Genomic DNA, 20,976 nt, shown 5'->3' with positions numbered 1-20,976 from the left:
CCTGTCATACCTCCTTCCTTCCCACCTCACATGCCAGGGTTTCCCTCTCCCCCTCTCTCACTCTCTTACTCTCTCTCTCTCTCTCTCTCTCTCTCTCTCTCTCCATGCTCTCAATTCAATTCAATTTAAGGTCCCTCTCCCCCTCTCTCACACTCTCTCTCTCTCTCTCTCTCTCTCTCTCTCTCTCATGCTCTCAATTCAATTCAATTTAAGGTCCCTCTCTCTCTCCCACTCTTTCTTCCTCTCTCTCAATCAATTCAATTATATCTCTCTTTCTCCCTCTTTCTCCTTTTTCATCGCTCCCTCTCTCTGCAGCTGTACATACTCTGTTTTTTAATTAGACAGAGACACAAGCCCCACCTTCTCCTACCTCCTACTCTCTCCCCCATCTCTCACTCCACCCTCTCTCGCTCTTCCTCCCTCCTCCCTCCCCCCTCCCTCTCTCTCTCTCCCTCTCTCTCTATCCCTCCCTCTCATTCTCTTTCTCTCGCTCTCTCCCTCTCTCTCTCGGTCTCTCTCCACTGACAAGGATACAGGACTTGCGCGGTGACACAGAGGGACAGAAAGGTCAGAAAGGGAGAGAGGGAGCGAGAGAAAGACAGAGTGAGGGAAACAGAAAGAGAGGGAGCAAGAGAAAAACAGAGTGAGGGAGACAGAAAGAGAAGGAGCGATAGAAAGAGAGCGAGAGACAGAGAGAGAGCGAACTGAACGGCGCATCCAAGAGGATAACTGCCTGTTTATTCACTGTGTCTCTGGCTCCTGCTCTCCCCCCTGTTCTCTCTTACACATGCGCCTGCGCACACACTCTGACACACACTTTCAGACTCACACACACATACATGCTGACAGTCACCTGCAAAGCCACTGTGCTCAGGCTGGGAAATGAGTAGGCTTATAGTTGAGGAGATGACTCTGAGGAGAAGAGAGTGAAACAGAGGGCACAGCAGGGAGGGAGGGAGGGAGGGAGAGAGAGAGAGAGAGAGAGAGAGAGAAGAGGAGGAGAGGGACAGATGGAGTCCTTACTGATGATGCTAGGGAACGGAGAACACCGAGCAGCAGTGAAAGAGAGATGTGAAAGAAATAAAGGGGGAAAAAACTGGAGCGATGTAAGAATGGAACAAACAGAGCATAGGAAAGAAGAGGAAGAAGCATATGAGTGAAAAAGAAGAGAGATAGAGATGGTGTGTGTGACTCTGTTCAGCATTCTGAAGGATATTCCCAGCATCATTTCACTTCTACCCAAACAGCCCACGACAGAGGGAGAGGAGGAATGGTCCCAGGAGAGTAGGAAAAGGGACAACAGATTATCAGAGGACAGGTGTAAAGGAGCGATATAAGGAATACATGCAGTGGAGTTACTGGTGAGTTACTTGTGAGTAACTGGTGAGTTACTGGTGAGTTACTTGTGAGTTACTGGTGAGTAACTGGTGAGTTATTGATGAGTTGCTGGTGAGTAACTGGTGAGTAACTGGTGAGTTATTGATGAGTTACTGGTGAGTAACTGGTGAGTAACTGGTGAATAACTTGTGAGTTATTGATGAGTTACTGGTGTTTCTGCTTGTTTAGACTTGTTTGTGTTTCTCTTCCTTTCTACTCGGGTGTGCAACCTTATCACAACCATGGGGGAAATGAATGGGAGAGAAAGCTGTTTGTGTGTGTGTTGTGTGCGTGTGTGTGTGTGTTAGGAAGTGCTTTACAGCCAGTGTGGGAGTTGTGTGTGAGATTGCTTATCTTTATGAGCGGCTTTAAAGACCAAGGGGCTTAGATTGGGTTGTCAGAGATGCCGGTTTGCAGATTGAAGCAGAAAAAATATATATAAAAAAGGTTTTATTGTCATACACTGGATAGGTGTAGTGAAATGTGTTGTTATTCAGGGTCAGCCATAGTAGTATGATAGGTGTAGTGAAATGTGTTGTAATACAGGGTCAGTCAGAGTAGTATGATAGGTGTAGTGAAATGTGTTGTTATACAGGGTCAGCCATAGTAGTATGATATGTGTAGTGAAATGTGTTGTTATACAGGGTCAGCCATAGTAGTATGATATGTGTAGTGAAATGTGTTGTAATACAGGGTCAGTCAGAGTAGTACAACTCCACTGGAGCACATTAGGGTGAAGTGGCTTGCTCAAGGGCACAGTAACAGATCTTTCCACTTGTCGGCTCAGGTATTCAAACCTGTAACCTTTTGGTTACTGGCCCAACACTACTACCGCTAGGCTACCTGTCACCCTAGAATGCTGTCAGTGCATATTTTCCATGAGTGAGTGTGTGTGGGGGTCTACGTATTTAAGAGAGCACACGTGTACATTGTCTGTGCACTTAATGAGAGGCATGCCTTTGTGTATACTGTATGACCGTGTATTTAATGATGCACACTGTAACTGGTCCGTTGTGATATTGTAAATAATGCTTTCTTGATCTAAATCCTTCACCCACGCAACCTTCTCAAACAGTGTTCTTTATTCTAACACACAGAAAGCGTAATTTAACACACCCAGAGAACAAAGTCAATAGAAAACAGTCACCTTGACCATAAAGGATAGTACATTGGAGTCCTGGTTTTCACTGAATTGTTTAGTTGACACCTGTTTTTTTTACAGTGTGTGTGTTGTCATCTCACCCATAGGGTAAGGAGGTATGGAGAGTACATAGGTAACGCAGATGTTTTTTTATCTTAACAATATCATACTCACACTCACATACTCACTTAAATGTGAACATCAATATACACATGCATGCACACACGCACGCATATACACTACACTACACTACACTACACTACACTACACTACACTCTAACCCCCCTGGTTCCTCTTTGTGGAAACACTGTGTTGTTAGTCATGTCTGTCATCCTGCTTCTCCTTTCTCCCCTCCCTGTCTCCCTCTCTTTTCCCTCTTTTATCTCATCTAATCACTGTGCATTTTTTGGGTCGGTTTAGGCTCCTCGCCAGAAATGTAACCTTGCTGTTTCCATCATCATCATCATCATCTCCCTATCTTTACCTCCATTTATTTTCCTTTAGATCTCTCGCTTCATCCACCTTACCTTTTCCTCACACTCCCTCCATCTCTGCATCTCCATCTCCCCATCCCTCTATCCCTCCATCTCTCTATCCCTCCATCCCTCCATCTCTCACTCTCAACATCTCTCAATTCCTCACCCTCTCCATCTCTCTCTCTCCATCTCTCCATCCCTCCATTTCTCCATCTCTTTAATTCTCGTCCCCTCTTCACAGCTTTTTACTTTCCTCATCTACCTCTATTTCATTCTCTACCTTTATTTTTCCCCAGTTATTTATTCATTGCCCGTTCCCATGATATTCAGGCCTCTGAGACTATGACACCGCAACCACCTGGCATGGGTCACAAAATGTGACTTTACCACTGTTGTGTCATCAGCAAACTTAATGATGGTGTTGGACTCGTGCCTGGCCGTGCAGTCATGAGTGAACAGGGAGCACAGGAGGGGACTGAGAACGCACCCCTGAGGGATCCCTGTGTTGAGGATCAGCGTGGCAGATGTGTTGTTACCTACCCTTACCGTCTGGGGGAGGCCCGTCAGGAAGTCCAGGATCCAGTTGCAGAAGGAGGTGTTTAGTCCCAGGGTCCTTAGCTTAGTGATGAGCTTTGAGGGCACTATGGTGTTGAACGCTGAGCTGTAGTCAATTAAAAGCATTCTCACATAGGTGTTCCTTTTGTCCAGGTGTTAAAGGGCAGTGTGGAGTACAATAGAGATTGCATCATCTGTGGATCTGTTGGTGCTGTATGCAAATTGGAGTGGGTCTAGGGTTTATGGGATAATGGTGTTGATGTGAGCCATGACCAGCCTTTCAAAGCATTTCATGGCTACAGACATGAGTGCTATGGGTCGGGAGTAATTTAGGCAGGTTACCTTAGTGTTTTTGGGCACAGGGACTATGGTGGTCTGCTTGAAACATGTTGGTATTACAGACTCAGACAGGGAGAGGTAGAAAATGTCAGTGAAGACACTTGCCAGTTGGTCCGCGCATGCTCGGAGTACACGTCCTGGTAATCCGTCTGGCCTTGCGGCCTTGTGAATGTTGACCTGTTTAAAGGTCTCACATGCTGACCACACTGCTTGCGTCACGTGCGCTCGCGTTGCAAAATAAATGTACACATACATGTTATTCAATCATTGCACCCACACTGCTTGCGCGCGCCAACGAGCGTCTGCGTTGCCAAGTGCTAAAATACAAGTCAATTCTATTTGTGACGCTGAACGCGATGCAAGTCCTGCCTCTCCCATCTCCTTATTGGTTTATAGAAGCAGATACCCACGTGCCATCTCCTCATTGGTTATACCCATGTGAGTGATTGAAAGATGAACTGAGGTCAGTCGGTCGTCGTGGTAATACTATGCAAGTTAGATGCCAATCGCCATATAAAGTCCAAAGAAGAAAAAGACTGGAAAGAGGAGAGATGACTAGAAATTGTTTTATATGTGGAATAATTGTCGAAGTAGAGGACCTTGTGCATTTCAGGTAAAACTCAACATTTATATCCCAGGACAGATTAACTAGCAACAGCAAGCTAGCTAAATAGGACAAATTAGCTAGCAACTGCAAGCTAGCTAGCTAAATTTGCCATAAATGTTTAATGCTTATCGACCTGTCCCCAAATTAATATAATAGGTTCAGAGTTTGTTTTGATATTTCAACCTGCGTGTCGTGATCTCATTTGGTGTGGGGGGACAAAATCAATATGCGCACGATGGCGCACGTGCGGGTCCGGTCTGTGCATGGTGTTACTAATATCGGCTGCGGAGAGCGTGATCACGCAGTCATCTGGAACAGCTGATGCTCTCATGCATATTTCAATGTTGCTTGCCTTGAAGCGAGCATAGAAGTTATTTAGCTCGCCTGGTCGAAGCCGGTGTAGTACGATTTGATCTTAGTCCTGTATTGACACTTTACCTGTTTGATGGTTCGTCGGAGGGCATAGCGGCATTTCTTATAAACTTCTGGATTAGAGTCCTGATTAGAGTCCGGATTAGAGTCCGCTCCTTGAAAGCGGCAGCTTTACCCTTTAGCTCAGTGCGAATGTTTCCTGTAATCCATGGCTTCTGGTTGGGGTATGTACATACAGTCACAGTGAGGACGACATCCTCGATGCACTTATTGATAAAGCCAGTGACTGATGTGGTGTACTCATCAATGCCATCGGAAGAATTCCGGAACATAATCCAGTCTGTGCTAGCAAAACAGTCCTGTAGTTTAGCATTTGCTTCATCTGATGACTTTTTTATAGACCGAGACACAGGTGCTTCGTGCTTAAGTTTTAGCTTGAAAGCAGGAATCAGGAGGATAGAATTATGGTCAGATTTGCCAAATGGAGGGCGAGTGAGAGCTTTGTACACGTCTCTGTGTGTGGAGTAAAGGTGGTCTAGAATTCTTTTCCCTCTGGTTGCACATTTAACATGCTGATAGAAATGAGGTAAAACTGATTTAAGTTTCCCTGCATTAAAGTCACCGGCCAATAGGAGCGCCACCTCTGGATGAGTGTTTTCCTGTTTGCTTATGGCGGTATACAACTCATTGAGTGTGGTTTTAGTGCTAGCATCAGTCTGTGGTGGTATGTAGACAGCTACGAAAAATACAGATGCGAACTCTAGGTACAGTAGATAGTGTGGTCTACAGCTTATCATGAGATACTCTACCTCAGGTGTGCAAAACCTTGAGACTTCCTTAGATATCGTGCACCAGCTGTTGTTTACATATATGCAGAGGCCCCCGCCCCGTCTCTTACCAGAGGCTGCTGTTCTATCCTGCTGATAGACTGTATAACCCGCCAGCTGTATGTTCTTAGTGTCGTTGTTCAGCCACGACTCGAATGTCCCGTTGGTAGGATATATGTGCTTTCAGTTCGTCCCATTTATTTTCCAGCGATTGAACGTTAGCTAGCAGGACGGAAGGCAAAGGCAGATTAGCCAAGGCAGATTAGCCACTCGTCGCCTGATCCTCACAAGGCACCCTGATATTTTTGCGCAAAATCTCAGTTTCCTTCTCCAGCGAATGATCTGGGCCTGGTCGGTTGTCTATAGTATATCCTTCCCGTCTGACTCATTGAAGAAAAACTCTCTGTCTAATATGAGGTGAGTAATCGCAGTTCTGATGTCCAGAAGCTATTTTCGGTCATAAGAGACGGTAGCAGCAACATTATGTACAAAACAAGTTACGAACAACGCAAAAAAACAAACAGAATAGCATGGTTGGTTAAAAGCCGATAAGACAGCAGCCATCCCCTCCGGCGCCATCTTTGAGGCTATATGAGGCTATAATGATAAATTCTCGTTGTAATGTGTTGTTTTTTTGGTTGAGAAGATGTTAAATAACCCGACTACAACTAAACTGTCTCTGTTGCTTACAGATAAAGGCATCTATTTTTCATGACGCTATCAAGGTACACAGATTACAACCAGATGTATATATACACTACCGTTCAAAAGTTTGGGGTCACTTAGAAATGTCCTTGTTTTTGAAAGAAAAGCAATTGTTTGTTGTTGATTAAAATAACATCAAATTGATCAGAAATACAGAGTAGACATTGTTAATGTTGTAAATGACTATTGTAGCTGGAAACAGCTGATTTTTAATGGAATATCTACATAGGCGTACAGAGGCCCATTATCAGCAACCATCACTCCTGTGTTCCAATGGCACGTTGTGAGCATCTGGTCAGCGGGGTGGTGGCACTGGAATCCTCATCTCTCCCAAGTGGACATTCTCTCTTTCTCCCCTGACCCATCTGTCTATCTCCTCATTTGAATTCCATGCTGTCACAATCACTAGCCCATTCGAGCTTCAATGCCATTCAACTCTCCTTCCGTGGTCTCCAACTGCTCCTAAACACAAGTAAAACTAAATGCATGCTCTTCAACCGATCGCTGCCTGCACCTGCCCGCCTGTCCAGCATCACTTCTCTGGACGGTTCTAACTTAGAATTTGTGGACAACTACAAATACCTAGGTGTCTGGTTAGACTGTAAACTCTCCTTCCAGACTCACATCAATCATCTCCAATCCAAAGTGAAATCTCGAATTGGCTTCCTATTTCGCAACAAAGCATCCTTCACTCATGCTGCCAAACATACCCTCGTAAAACTGACCATCCTACCAATCCTCGACTTCGGCGATGTCATTTACAAAATAGCTTCCAATACCCTACTCAACAAGCTGGATGCAGTCTATCACAGTGCCATCCGTTTTGTCACCAAATCCCCATATACTACCCAACACTGCGACCTGTACGCTCTCGTTGGCTGGCCTTCGCTTCATAATCGTCGCCAAACACATTGGCTCCAGGTCATCTACAAGACCCTGCTAGGTAAAGTCCCCCCTTATCTCCGCTCACTGGTCACCATAGCAGCACCCACCTGTAGCACGCGCTCCAGCAGGTATATCTCTCTGGTCACCCTTAAAGCCAACTCCTCCTTTGGTCGTCTCTCCTTCCAGTTCTCTGCTGCCAATGACTGGAACGAACTACAAAAATCTCTGAAACTGGAAACACTTATCTCCCTCACTAGCTTTAAGCACCAGCTGTCAGAGCAGCTCACAGATCACTGCACCTGTACATAGCCCATCTATAATTTAGCACAAACTACTACCTCTTCCCCTACTGTATTTATTTATTTTATTTATTTTGCTCCTTTGCACCATATTATTTATATTTTATCTCTGAACTTTCTTCAAACTACAAATCTACCATTCCAGTGTTTTTCTTGCTATACTTTATTTACTTTGCCACCATGGCATTTTTTTGCCTTTACCTCCCTTATCTCACATCATTTGCTCACATTGTATATAATCTTATTTTTTTATTTTTTTATTTATTTTTTTCTACTGCATCATTGATTGTATGTTGTTTTACTCCATGTGTAACTCTGTGTTCTTGTATGTTGTCGAACTGCTTTGCCTTTATCTTGGCCAGGTCGCAATTGTAAATGAGAACTTGTTCTCAACTTGCCTACCTGGTTAAATAAAGGTGAAATAAATAAATAAATAAAATTCAAGCTTAACATCCTTACCATTTATCGCCCTCCAGGTTCCCTTGGCGAGTTCATCAATGAGCTTGACGTCTTGATAAGTTCCTTTTCTGAGGATGGCTCACCCCTCACAGTTCTGGGTGACTTTAACCTCCCTGCGTCTACCTTTGACTCATTTCTCTCTGCCTCCTTCTTTCCACTCCTCTCCTCTTTTGACCTCACCCTCTCACCATCCCCCCCTACTCACGCTTGACCTCATCTTCACTAGATGCTGCTCTTCTACTAATCTCACTGCAACTCCCCTCCAAGTCTCCGATCACTACCTTGTATCCTTTTCCCTCTCGTTCTCCTCCAACACTACTCACTCTGCCCCTACTCAGATGGTATTGCGCCGTCGCAACCTTCACTCTCTCTCTCCTGCTACTCTCTCCTCTTCCATCCTATCATCTCTTCCCTCTGCTCAATCCTTCTCCAACCAATCTCCTGATTCTGATTCCTCAACCCTCCTCTCCTCCTTTTCTGCATCCTTTGACTCTCTATGTCCCCTATCCTCCCGACCGGCTTGGTCCTCCCCTCCTGCTCCGTGGCTTGACGACTCATTGCGAGCTCACAGAATAGGGCTCCGGGCAGCCGAGCGGAAATGGAGGAAAACTAGCCTCCCTGCGGACCTGACATCTTTTCACTCCCTCCTCTCTACATTTTCCTCCTCTGTTTCTGCTGCTAAAGCCACTTTCTACCACTCTAAATTCCAAGCATCTGCCTCTAACCCTAGGAAGCTCTTTGCCACCTTCTCCTCCCTCCTGTATCCTCCCCCCCCCCTCCCTCTCTGCGGATGACTTCGTCAACCATTTTGAAAAGAAGGTCGACGACATCCGATCCTCGTTTGTTAAGTCAAACGACACCGCTGGTCCTGCTCACATTGCCCTACCCTATGCTTTGACCTCTTTCTCCCCTCTCTCTCCAGATGAAATCTTGCGTCTTGTGACGGCCGGCCGCCCAACAACCTGCCCGCTTGACCCTATCCCCTCCTCTCTTCTCCAGACCATTTCCGGAGACCTTCTCCCTTACCTCACCTCGTTCATCAACTCATCCTTGACCGCTGGCTACGTCCCTTCCGTCTTCAAGAGAGCGAGAGTTGCACCCCTTCTCAAAAAACCTACACTCGATCCCTCCGATGTCAACAACTACAGACCAGTATCCCTTCTTTCTTTTCTCTCCAAAACTCTTGAACGTGCCGTCCCTGGCCAGCTCTCCTGCTATCTCTCTCAGAATGACCTTCTCGAACCAAATCAGTCAGGTTTCAAGGCTGGTCATTGAACTGAGACTGCTCTTCTCTGTGTCACGGAGGCTCTCCGCACTGCTAAAGCTAACTCTCTCTCCTCTGCTCTCATCCTTCTAGACCTATCTGCTGCCTTTGATACTGTGATCCATCAGATCCTCCTCTCCACCCTCTCCGAGTTGGGTATCTCCGGCGCGGCTCACTCTTGGATTGCGTCCTACCTGACAGGTCGCTCCTACCAGGTGGTGTGGCGAGAATCCGTCTCCGCACCACGTGCTCTCACCACTGGTGTCCCCCAGGGCTCAGTTCTAGGCCCTCTCCTATTCTCGCTATACACAAAGTCACTTGGCTCTGTCATATCCTCACATGGTCTCTCCTATCATTGCTACGCAGACGACACACAATTAATCGTCTCCTTTCCCCCTTCTGATAACCAGGTGGCGAATTGCATCTCTGCATGTCTGGCAGACATATCAGTGTGGATGACAGACCACCACCTCAAGCTGAACCTCGGCAAGACGGAGCTGCTCTTCCTCCCGGGGAAGGACTGCCCTTTCCATGATCTCGCCATCACGGTGGACAACTCCATTGTGTCCTCCTCCCAGAGTGCTAAGAGCCTCGGCGTGACCCTGGACAACACCCTGTCGTCCTCCGCTAACATCAAGGCGGTGACCCGATCCTGTAGGTTCATGCTATACATCATTCGCAGAGTACGACCCTGCCTTACACAGGAAGCGGCGCAGGTCCTAATCCAGGCACTTGTCATCTCCCGTCTGGATTACTGCAACTCCCTGTTGGCGGGGCTCCCTGCCTGTGCCATTAAACCCCTACAACTCATCCAGAACGCCGCAGCCCGTCTTGTGTTCAACCTTCCCAAGTTCTCTCACGTCACCCCGCTCCTCCGCACACTCCACTGGCTTCCAGTTGAAGCTCGCATCTGCTACAAGACCATGGTGCTTGCCTACGGAGCTGTGAGGGGAACGGCACCTCCGTAACTTCAGGCTCTGATCAGGCCCTACACCCAAACAGGGGCACTGCGTTCATCCACCTCTGGCCTGCTGGCCCCCCTACCTCTGCGGAAGCACAGTTCCCGCTCAGCCTAGTCAAAACTGTTCGCTGCTCTGGCACCCCAATGGTGGATCAAGCTCCCTCACGATGCCAGGACAGCGGAGTCAATCACCACCTACCGTAGACACCTGAAACCCCACCTCTTTAAGGAATACCTGAGATAGGATATAGTAATCCTTCTAACCCCCCCCCCCCAAAAAAAAGATATAGATGGACTATTGTAAAGTGGTTGTTCCACTGGATATCATAAGGTGAATGCACCAATTTGTAAGTCGCTCTGGATATGAGCGTCTGCTAAATGACGTAAATGTAAATGTGTTAGCTAATCCAAGTTTATCATTTTAAAAGGCTTATTGATCATTGGAAAACCCTGTTGCAATTATGTTATCACAGTTGAAAACTGTTGTCCTGATTAAAGAAGCATTTAAACTGGCCTTCTTTAGACTAGTTGAGTATCTGGAGCATCAGCATTTGTGGGTGTAACGGCTGTCTGAAGAGAGAGTAGACCGAGGTGCAGCAGAGTTAGTGTTCATCTTCAGGAATTTATTAATGACGAAAGAACACTATACAAAAAACAAGAAAACCGACAGCCAAACAGTACTGTCAGGTGCAAACACGAACGAGACAGAAAATAATCCCCCACAAAACCCAAAGGAAAAACAGGCTCCTTATGAGTGACTCCCAATCAGCAACAACGAACTACAACTGTGCCTGATTGGGAGCCACGCACGGCCCAAAACAAAGAAACACAAAAACATAGAAAAATTAACATAGAACGCCCACCCAATGTAACACCCTGGCCTAACCAAAATTAAGAACAAAAACCCCTCTCTATGGCCAGGGCGTTACAGTACCCCCCCCCCCCCCCCCAAGGTGCGGACTCCGGCCGCAAAACCTGACTCTGAAGGGGAGGGTCCGTGTGGGCCTTCTTACAGCGGCGGCTCAGGTGCGGGACGTGGCCTCCGCTCCACCCTCGGCGTCGCCCACTTAGGTGGCGCCCCTGGCCGCGCCGGAGGACTGGTGGGCGACCCTGACTGCGCCCGCTTGGCGGGCGATTCTGGCTGCGCCCTGGCGGCTCCGGCGGCTCTGGGCTGGCGGGCGGCTCTGGCGGTTCTGGCCCAGGATTCACCAGGCTGGGGAGACATGAAGGAGGCCTGGCCCTGGGCGCAGGCACAGGACTCACCAGGCGGCTCTGGCGGCTCCGGCGGCTCTGGGCTGGTGGGGGGCTCTGGCGGCTCTGGCCCAGGATTCACCAGGCTGGGGAGACATGAAGGAGGCCTGGCCCTGGGCATAGGCACAGGACTCACCAGGCTGGGGAGACATGAAGGAGGCCTGGCCCTGGGCGCAGGCACAGGACTCACCAGGCTGGCGGGCGGCTCCGGCGCCTCCGGACAGGCGGACAACTCTGGCGGCTCCGGACAGGCGGGCGGCTCTGGCGGCTCCGGACAGGCGGGCGGCTCTGGCGGCTCCGGACAGGCGGGCGGCTCTGGCGGCTCCGGACAGGCGGGCGGCTCTGGCGGCTCCGGACAGGCGGGCGGCTCTGGCGGCTCCGGACAGGCGGGCGGCTCTGGCGGCTCCGGACAGGCGGGCGGCTCTGGCGGCTCCGGACAGGCGGGCGGCTCTGGCGGCTCTGGACAGGCGGGCGGCTCTGGCGGGTCCGGACTGACGGGCGGCTCTGGCGGCTCCGGACTGGCGGGCCACTCTGGCGGCTCCAGACTGGCGGGCGGCTCTGGCGGCTCCGGACTGGTGAGACCCACTGGAGGCCTGGTCCTAGGAGGAGGCACAGGACAGACCAAGATGGGGAGACCCACTGGAGGCCTGGTCCTAGGAGAAGGCACAGGACAGACCAGGATGGGGAGACCCACCGGAGGCCTGGACCGAGGAGGAGGCACAGAATAAACTGGGCTGTGGGGGAGCACTGGAGTTCTGGTACTTAGGCTATTTCCCCACACTCCAGGCTGAATGCCCACTTTGGCCCGGCACGGGCGGCGCACAGGCATTGGGCGAACTGGACCCTCCCAGCGCCCAGGAGACACAGTGCGCAGAGCCGGTGCAGGATAACCTGGACCGAAAAGGCGCACTGGAGACCAGACGCGCTGAGCCGGCACAATCCGTCCTGGCTCGATGCCTGCACTCGCATGGCACTTGCGGGGGGCTGGCCTATAGCGCACCGGGCTATGCACGCGCACTGGAGACACCGTGCGCTTCACAGCATAACACGGTGCCTTACCAGTACCACGCTGCCTGCCGTAAGCACGGGGAGTTGGCCCAGAATTCCTTCCTGGTTCCGCCACACTCCCCGTGTGCCCCCCCCCCAATTTTTTTGGGGGGGCTGCCTCTCGTGCCTGTTGCACTCCCTCGCTTCGTACCAGCACCTCTCAGCTATCGCCGCCTCGATCTCCCACTGCGGGTGGCGATACTCCCCAGCCTGAGCCCACGGTCCACCTCCGTCGAGCAATTCCTCCCATCTCCAGGAATCCTGAACGCACCTTTCCATCTCCTCCAAAGTCCATGAGTCCATATTTCCCCTCTCCTGGTGCTTCTCCTTCCTCCGCTGCTTGGTCCGTTTTTGGTGGGGGATTCCGTAATGGCTGTCTGAAGAGAGAGTAGACCAAGGTGCAGCGGAGTTAGTGTTCATCTTCAGGAATTTATTAATGACGAAAGAACACTATACAAAAACAAGAAAACCGACAGCCAAACAGTACTGTCAGGTGCAAACACGAACGAGACTGAAAACAATCCCCCACAAAACCCAAAGGGAAAAACAGGCTCCTTATGTGTGACTCCCAATCAGCAACAACGAACTACAGCTGTGCCTGATTGGGAGCTAAGCACGGCCCAAAACAAAGAAATACAAAAACATAGAAAAATTAACATAGAACGCCCACCCAATGTAACACCCTGGCCTAACCAAAATAAAGAACAAAAACCCCTCTCTATGACCAGGGCGTTACAGTGGGTTTGATTACAGACTCCAAATGGCCAGAAGCAAATAACTTTCTTCTGAAACTCGTCAGTCTATTCTTGTTCTGAGAAATTAAGACTATTCCAGGCTATTCACTGTGTACTACTCCATTCACAGAACAGCGCAAATTTGCTCTAACCAAAATATAAAGAGGCGTGGGAGGCCCCGGTGCACAACTGAGCAAGAGGACAAGTACATTAGTGTGTCTAGTTTACTATCATATCAAAGTAAATTTGGAGTCATGCGATAATAGGGTGTGTGGTCCTCCCACTACGACTCAGGAAACTATGCAGTTTATTAGGCTACAGATGTTCAGATGAACTTCATAGGGTGGTGAAAATGCATGGTATGAGCTTGATGCTCCTTTCCAATAAATATCGAGGGTCTTATTCTGGTAACATGATGATCAATGCTTGACTGCCATAATAATCTCATCATGACTAACCTACCAACAGAGCCTACCTTCACTGAACCTGCAACAGTTTTTGTGACAAAACTATCGCTAGAGTTGAAAATGCGATGGAAACACATTGAACATTCGATTTATATTTTGTACATGAAAACTTAAGCAAAAAAGTACATTTTGTGTGCACTATGTCATCAAGCACTGATTTTTATCCGCAACAATTCAGATTGGTGCAAACACCACTGGTTGGAAAATGGGCATATTTTCTTTATACATATTTTAGAATATTCGCATGAAAATCTGTTGCCAATTGGATGTAAACCTAGCTACTCATTGCAAAAATTGTGAGTAATCTGGCTAGGGGCTAACTTCAAACTGGGAGGTAGTTTGTTAAAAATGGTGAGCTTGGGAGTCATGAGTAACCTTCCCTTAAACCTACATTGTAGAATAATAGTGAAGACATCAAAACTATGAAATAAGACATATGGAATCAGCTTTGCACACGCTTGGCATTGAGAGAATGCCAAGAGTGTGTAAAGCTGTCATCAAGGCAAAAGGTGGATACTTTGAAGAATCTTTTTTTTTTGGTTGCTACATGATTCCATATGTGTTATTTCATAGTCTTGATGTCTTCACTAGTATTCTAGAAAATAGTAAAAAATTAAGAAAAACCCTTGAATGAGTAGGTGTGTCCAAACTTTTGACTGGTATTGTATCTATATATATTTTTTAACCTTCCATTATGATCCAATGCAGTGATATTCTCAGCAAGCTTTCACATCAGACAGAGCTTGGAGCAGGCTCTAAGCTTTAACTGTTACGTAGCTGTAGCCACTGGCTGTCCAGCTATCTAGATTTCTATTGTAATGTGGCCTGACACCTGTGAAAACATATTGTTCTGTGAATGGCTATCTCGCGCCCCTGCTATATGAGGTCTTATCTGGTCAGCCTACTTGTTAGAGGGGTGGGCTCAGCTCTAGCCTGGAGGCTTGTTTAGCGTTGCTCACTGTACCACAGCTAATATGTTGCACACAGTCCCCACTACATTTACTGTAGGATTTACGGGAAATATCTGATGGGCCGATGTGTGTGTGCATGTGCACGCTTGTGTGTGTGTGCATGTCTGTGTGTGTACAGGTGTTTGTGTTTGTGCTCACGCATGTGTGTTTACTGGGTCATTATCAAACATAATGAAATATTTTCCCATGAGAAACCTCTGTAGCGAAAATCTTAATCTACTTCATAAATTACAGTTATAAACACACTTAATACAATATGCACCTACCTAGGCACGGCTCCTAGGAGGTGTTTACTGAATTGGACTCGCTCTCTCGCTCTCTCACACACAACAAACACACCACTATTGCCTCTGTTCTGCCTGGCCATAGAAATATAACCACAGGAGAACCCATCACTATTGCCTTGTGCCTTGCTGTGCCTGCCTATAGATTATGTGCCTTTGTTCAGTCATCTCATCGATCTATAAATACAATCACATTGGCTGTGCAGGTATCTATTCTCTCTCTCCCAATGGCTGTGTAGGTATCTCTCCTTTCTCTCCTCTCTCTTCCCTTGGCTTTGCAGGTGTCTCTCCTCTCTCTCTCATTGGCTGTGCAGGTATCTCTCCTCTCTCTCCACTTGGCTGTGTAGTTATCTCTCCTCTCTCTCCTCTGGCTCCCTGGGTTCCCAGAAACCAATAACTGATCATGTACCTTTTTTTATTTCCTCTCCAGTTCCCCCTTAAACGCCCTGATACGCTGATGCTACTTATTTACCACTTCACTGAACTCTAACCATGGCATTTCCTCTCCTTCGCTGCAAGGGGGTTGTTCCCTTCCACACTCCCTCCTGCCTCACTCTCTCCTTTTCCCCATCCTCTCGCCTACACCCACCCCCCACAGCTCTCCAGCTATGTGTCTCATTGTCTTTTTCTCTCTTCTCTCTCTAAATATATCCACCCACCCACCCTCTCTCTCCACCCACCCATGTCTATCTACATTCCCCCCCCTCTCCCCCTTCCTCTGTTGGTGGCTGTGCGTGTACACAGTCCTGTCGGATAAAGTTAGCCATGCCCAGACAATCTAATCTGACACGCCTTTACATAACAATTCAATCTGAAGCACTCTGCCTGCAATCCCTTAAAACACACACACACACACACACACACACACACACACACACACACACACACACACACACACACACACACACACACACACACACACACACACACACAGCCAAAACTCCAAGGTGCTTTATTTTCATTAAACATGATTTGTAAGATCACAAGAAATGAAATATGTAACACTTAGCCTCTCTCATCTCCTGTGTATATCTGTTACATCCTGTACATGTGCACTATATCTTGTTTTGTCTCTCAATGTCAACATGGGTTAGAAAGCACAGAGATCAAACATGACCTTTGCGCCTTCACACCGCATTTCGCACACTCACACTCACTCAGTGTTTTCATGTCGACGGGCCGCGGAGAGAGGTAGAAACCTCTCTAAGGTGTAGGCCCCGGAGAGAGGTAGGAACCACTCTAAGGAGAAACCTAGTAAATCTTAAATAATAACAACGGAGAGTTATAACCCGGCTGACATTATTCCGCTGCACACCTTGACTTCTCCTGGCTGCTGTTTTATCTGTTGTCTGCCAATAAAGCTTTCCATGAAAATGTCACATGAGGAAAGGCTTGGCCTCCAGAGTGTGCGGAGCATTAAGAAGCACTGGATTCATTAAACTGTCTGTGAGCGTAAATCTTGATCTGAGGTCAGTTTGCAGACTGAGTGGGAGGAGAGAAAGCGAGGGAAGGAGGTAGAGGAGGAGGATGAGAGAAACTGAGAGAAAAGATGAGGATAATGGGAGAGAAAGAGAGGATAAGAAAAAGAAGGGTGGAGATAGGATGGGAGTAAAAAAAAGGACAAAAAAGAGGATTGGCAGATGAAAGAAAGAAGGATGGGTTGGAATTGGGTTGACGTGGAGGAGAATGAGGGGAGGGTAATGGTCCTGCAACGAGTGTAACTTGGGAAACCTGTCAGGGTGAAAGGTGAATGAAAACTCTCAGAGAGAAGGAATATTGAGGAGAGAGAGAAGGAGAAATAGGGAGGATGACAATCACTGTTAAGAAATAGTTTTGATTAAAGTTTGACCATAAACAGGAAAAAAAATACAGTGATGGAAAAAGTACCCAACTGTCATACTTGAGTAAAGTAAAGCTACTTTAATAGAAAATGACTCAAGTAAAAGTGAAAGTCACCCAGTTAAATACTACTTGAGTAAAATACTAAAAGTAATTTAAATATACTTAAGTATCAAAAGTCAATATAATTGCTAAAATATCATTAAGTATCAAATGGAAAAGTAGAAATAATTTCAAACTCCTTATATTAAGCAAACCAGACAGCAACATTTTCTAGTTTTTTTACATTTACGGATGGCAAGGGACTCCAACACTCAGACATCATTTACAAATGTAGCTTTTGTGTTTAGTGAGTCCGCCAGATAAGAGGCAGTAGTCCTGCTAAGCATTTGAAATGTAAATGAGTACTTTTGGGTTTTAGGGAAAATGTATGGAGTAAAAAGTAAATTATTTTCTTTAGGAATGTAATGAAGTAATAGTAAAAGTTGTCAAAAATATAAATAGTAAAGTACAGACACCTCCAAAAAACTACTTATTTTTACTTAAGTACTTTACACCACTGAAAAAATACAGCTGTATTATAGATACCAGTGAGTTATTGTATGTTCTCAATGCTGCAATGAAAGCGTATCATTCATAAAGACCCGTCCACATCTAGTACGATAATATATAACAATAATACATGCCATTTAGCAGACACTTTTATCCAAAGAGACTTACAGTCATGCGTGCATACATTTTATACATATGGGCGGTCCCAGGAGTGAAATCCAATATCCTGGCGTTACAAGCGCCATGCTCTACCATCTGAGCTACAGCACGATAACTAAAACGACAAAAACATCTTTCTAATTCAAGCAAATGTCTGTCCTCCCACTACAGTGTTTCAAGGCCGTGATAATCATTAATTATTTATAAAGTCCATTCATATCCAACACATTAACAACAAAATCATTCTAATTCAAGTGAATGACTGTGTCTCCACTGAAGTGTGTTACAATGTAGCGACGTTGATGTATCATCATTAGCAAGTCTGATACACGCTCCTCAGTGAGTCACATTTAAGCAGATCATCGGTAGATAGACACACACCGCAGCGATAACAAGAAAGTTAAACAAGGATGAAATTCTGGGTTCCTCATCCACTAACTAATACACATACGTGCAGGAGCCACAGTTCCTTCCTTATCCCCTTCTTGGGCCTGTCAAGCGTGACTGTAATCATAATCAATCCTAAAAATCATGTTTTTAAAAGGTTGACGGCGGGGGCGTGGAATTGACAAAGATGTTCCTCTTCAAAAAAAAGAAACAAGATATGAAAAAATGAATTAACCCCCATGGGGTCCCTATTCCCTAAATAACCGCTAAGTTGTGAGGCAACACTAACTGTCTCTGGCTCTGCAGAGAGACCGTCAGACCTAAGGAAACTCAGATGGCCTGAGCCAGGCTTGCCTCTTGTCACAAAGCATCTTGTCATGGCTGGACATTTGTCAATCACTGAAAGGATATGTATATATCCTATTTTTGGTATTCTCTCTTTTTGTCTAATTCTGTTTCTCTGTTTCTCTTTCTCTCTCTCACAAACACACTTATGCTCTCTCTCTCTCTCGCTCTCTCTCTCTCTCTCGCTCTTTGTCAATGCTTCCTCATTCTGTCTTTCTCTCCTTTTCATTACTTCTCCTAAACTAACTTAATCTCCCCTTCTCACGCTTTGTGTGTCTCTCTGTTGACCCTGCTCTTATTAATTTTTTTAAACTGGCTACCTCATTATAAACTTCATTATTATGAGGTCATCTCATTATCCAATGGAAATGAGAGGACCACAAAATGAAGACTAATGCCCTCTCTTTCTCTCTCTCTGTCTTTCTGTCTCTCTATCTCTCAATTCTATTTCAATTCATTTTAAGGGCTTTATTGGCATGGGAAACATATGTTAACATTGCCAAAGCAAGTGAAGTAGATAATAAATAAAAGAGAAATAAAAAATACAAATTAACCATGAACATTACACTCACGAAAGTTCCAATAGAATAAAGACATTTCAAATGTCATATTATGTGCAAATAGTTAAAGTACAAAAGGGAAAATAAATAAACATAAATATGGGTTGCATTTACACTGGTTGCGCTTTTCTTGTGGCAACAGGTCACAAATCTTGCTGCTGTGATGGCACACTGTGGTATTTCACCCAACAGATATGGGAGTTTATCAAAAATGGGTTTATTTTCTAATTCTTTGTGGATCTGTGTAATTTGAGGGAAATGTGTGTCTCTAATATGGTCATACATTTGGTAGGAAGTTAGGAAGAGCAGCTCAGTTTCCACCTCATTTTGTAGGCAGTTTGCACATAGCCTGTCTTCTCTTGAGAGAAACCCATCTGTAAATAGCCCATCCAACCAACTACCTACCTCATCCCCATATTAGTTTTTTGATTTTTTTCTGCTCTTTTGCACACCAGTATTTCTACTTGCACATCCTCATCTGCACATCTATCACTCCAGTGTTAATTGCTAAATTGTAATTACTTCAACATTATGGCCCATTTATTGCCTTAATTCCTTACTTCATTTGCACACACTGTATACATATTTTTTATTGTGTTATTGACTGTACATTTGTTTATCCCATGTGTAACTCTATGTTGTTGTTTTTGTCGCAATGCTTTGCTTTATCTTGGCCAGGTCACAGTTGTAAATGAGAACTTGTTCTCAACTGGCCTACCTGGTTAAATAAAGGTGAAATATATGTATATATTTTAAAGAGCCATGTCTGCCTACGGCAGCCTTTCACAAAAGCAAGGCTTTGCTCATTGAGTCTGTACATAGTCAAAGCTTTCCTTAACATTTTACATTTACATTTTAGTCATTTAGCAGACGCTCTTATTCAGAGCGACTTACAGTTGTGAATGCATACATTTCATGATTTTTTTCTCCATAAGTTTGGGTCAGTCACAGTACTCAGGTATTCTGCCACTGTGTACTCTCTGTTTAGGGCCAAATATCATTCTAGTTTGCTCTGCTTTTTTGTAAATTCTTTCAAATGTGTCAAGTAATTATCTTTTGGTTTTCTCATGACTTGGTTGGTTCTAATTGTGTTGCTGTCCTTGGGCTCTGTGGGGTCTGTTTGTGTTTGTGAACAGAGCCCCAGGACCAGCTTGCTTAGGGGACTCTTCTTCAGGTTCATCTCTCTGTAGGTGATGGCTTTGTTATGGAAGGTTTGGGATTCGCTTCATTTTAGGTGACTAGATTGTCATGAATCCCGCTTCCTGAGTCTGTTTTCTGCCTGAGCTGACTGTTTTCTGTTTTGGAGTCTGTTTCCTAAGGTTCCTGAACGCACCCTGTCTGGTTGCCAGGCGACGAAGCTAGGCGGGAGATCTCTCGATTACCCGCACCTGCATCTCATCAGCTATCTGCACACCTGGTCCTGATCATCACCTCTTCACTTTATAAGCTCTGACCTGACATCCATTACCTGCCGGATTGTTAGCAATGAACAGTATGTTGTGTCAGCGTATCAGTCACTAGAGTTTGTGTTGTTGTTCTGTACTTTTTACCGGTTACTCACCCCTGTTTACTCTGTCTACAGTCATTCTCCCGGAACATTCAACCCCCTTGCCTGGTCGTCGGTGGTTTCAGTGACATCATTGGATCTGCCTATTCACTCTCATCAACTCACCTCCGCTGCCGCTCCGTCTCCTGGATTATTCTATTTTCACCTTGACTCTGTAAATAAATACTCACCTTCATTTTACTCACCTTGTCCTGTTTTTTTTATGGCGGTTTTGGAGCAGTGGCTTCTTCCTTGCTGAGTGGCCTTTCAGGTTATGTCGATATTGGATTCGTTTTAATGTGAATATATATACTTTTGTACCTGTTTCCTCCAGCATCTTCACAAGATTTTTTGCTGTTGTTCTGGGATTGATTAGCACTTTTTGCACCAAAGTACGTTCATCTCTAGGAGACAGAACGATTCTCCTTCCTGAGTGGTATGACGGCTGCATGGTCAATGGTGTTTAAACTTGCATACTATTGTTTGTACAGATGAACATGGTACTTTCAGGTGTATGGAAATTGCTCCCAAGGATAAACCAGACTTGTGGAGGTCTACAATTTCTTC

The 20,976-nt window shown here is 46.0% G+C and overlaps 1 long non-coding RNA gene across 1 annotated transcript; it reads left to right on the top strand.

Moving 5' to 3' along the window:
* The first annotated feature begins 571 nt into the window (after positions 1–571).
* On the top strand, positions 572–20,646 carry LOC123726105 (uncharacterized). Its single transcript, XR_006758410.2, has 3 exons — positions 572–1,361; positions 20,183–20,355; positions 20,446–20,646. It is a non-coding gene; the product is annotated as an uncharacterized LOC123726105 (long non-coding RNA).
* The last annotated feature ends 330 nt before the right edge of the window (positions 20,647–20,976 follow it).

Source organism: Salmo salar, chromosome 13 (assembly GCF_965601325.2).
Source record: "Salmo salar chromosome 13, fSalSal1, whole genome shotgun sequence".
In the NCBI taxonomy this organism is placed as follows: Eukaryota; Metazoa; Chordata; class Actinopteri; order Salmoniformes; family Salmonidae; genus Salmo; species Salmo salar.
This window is presented reverse-complemented; position numbering and strand designations above follow the sequence as displayed.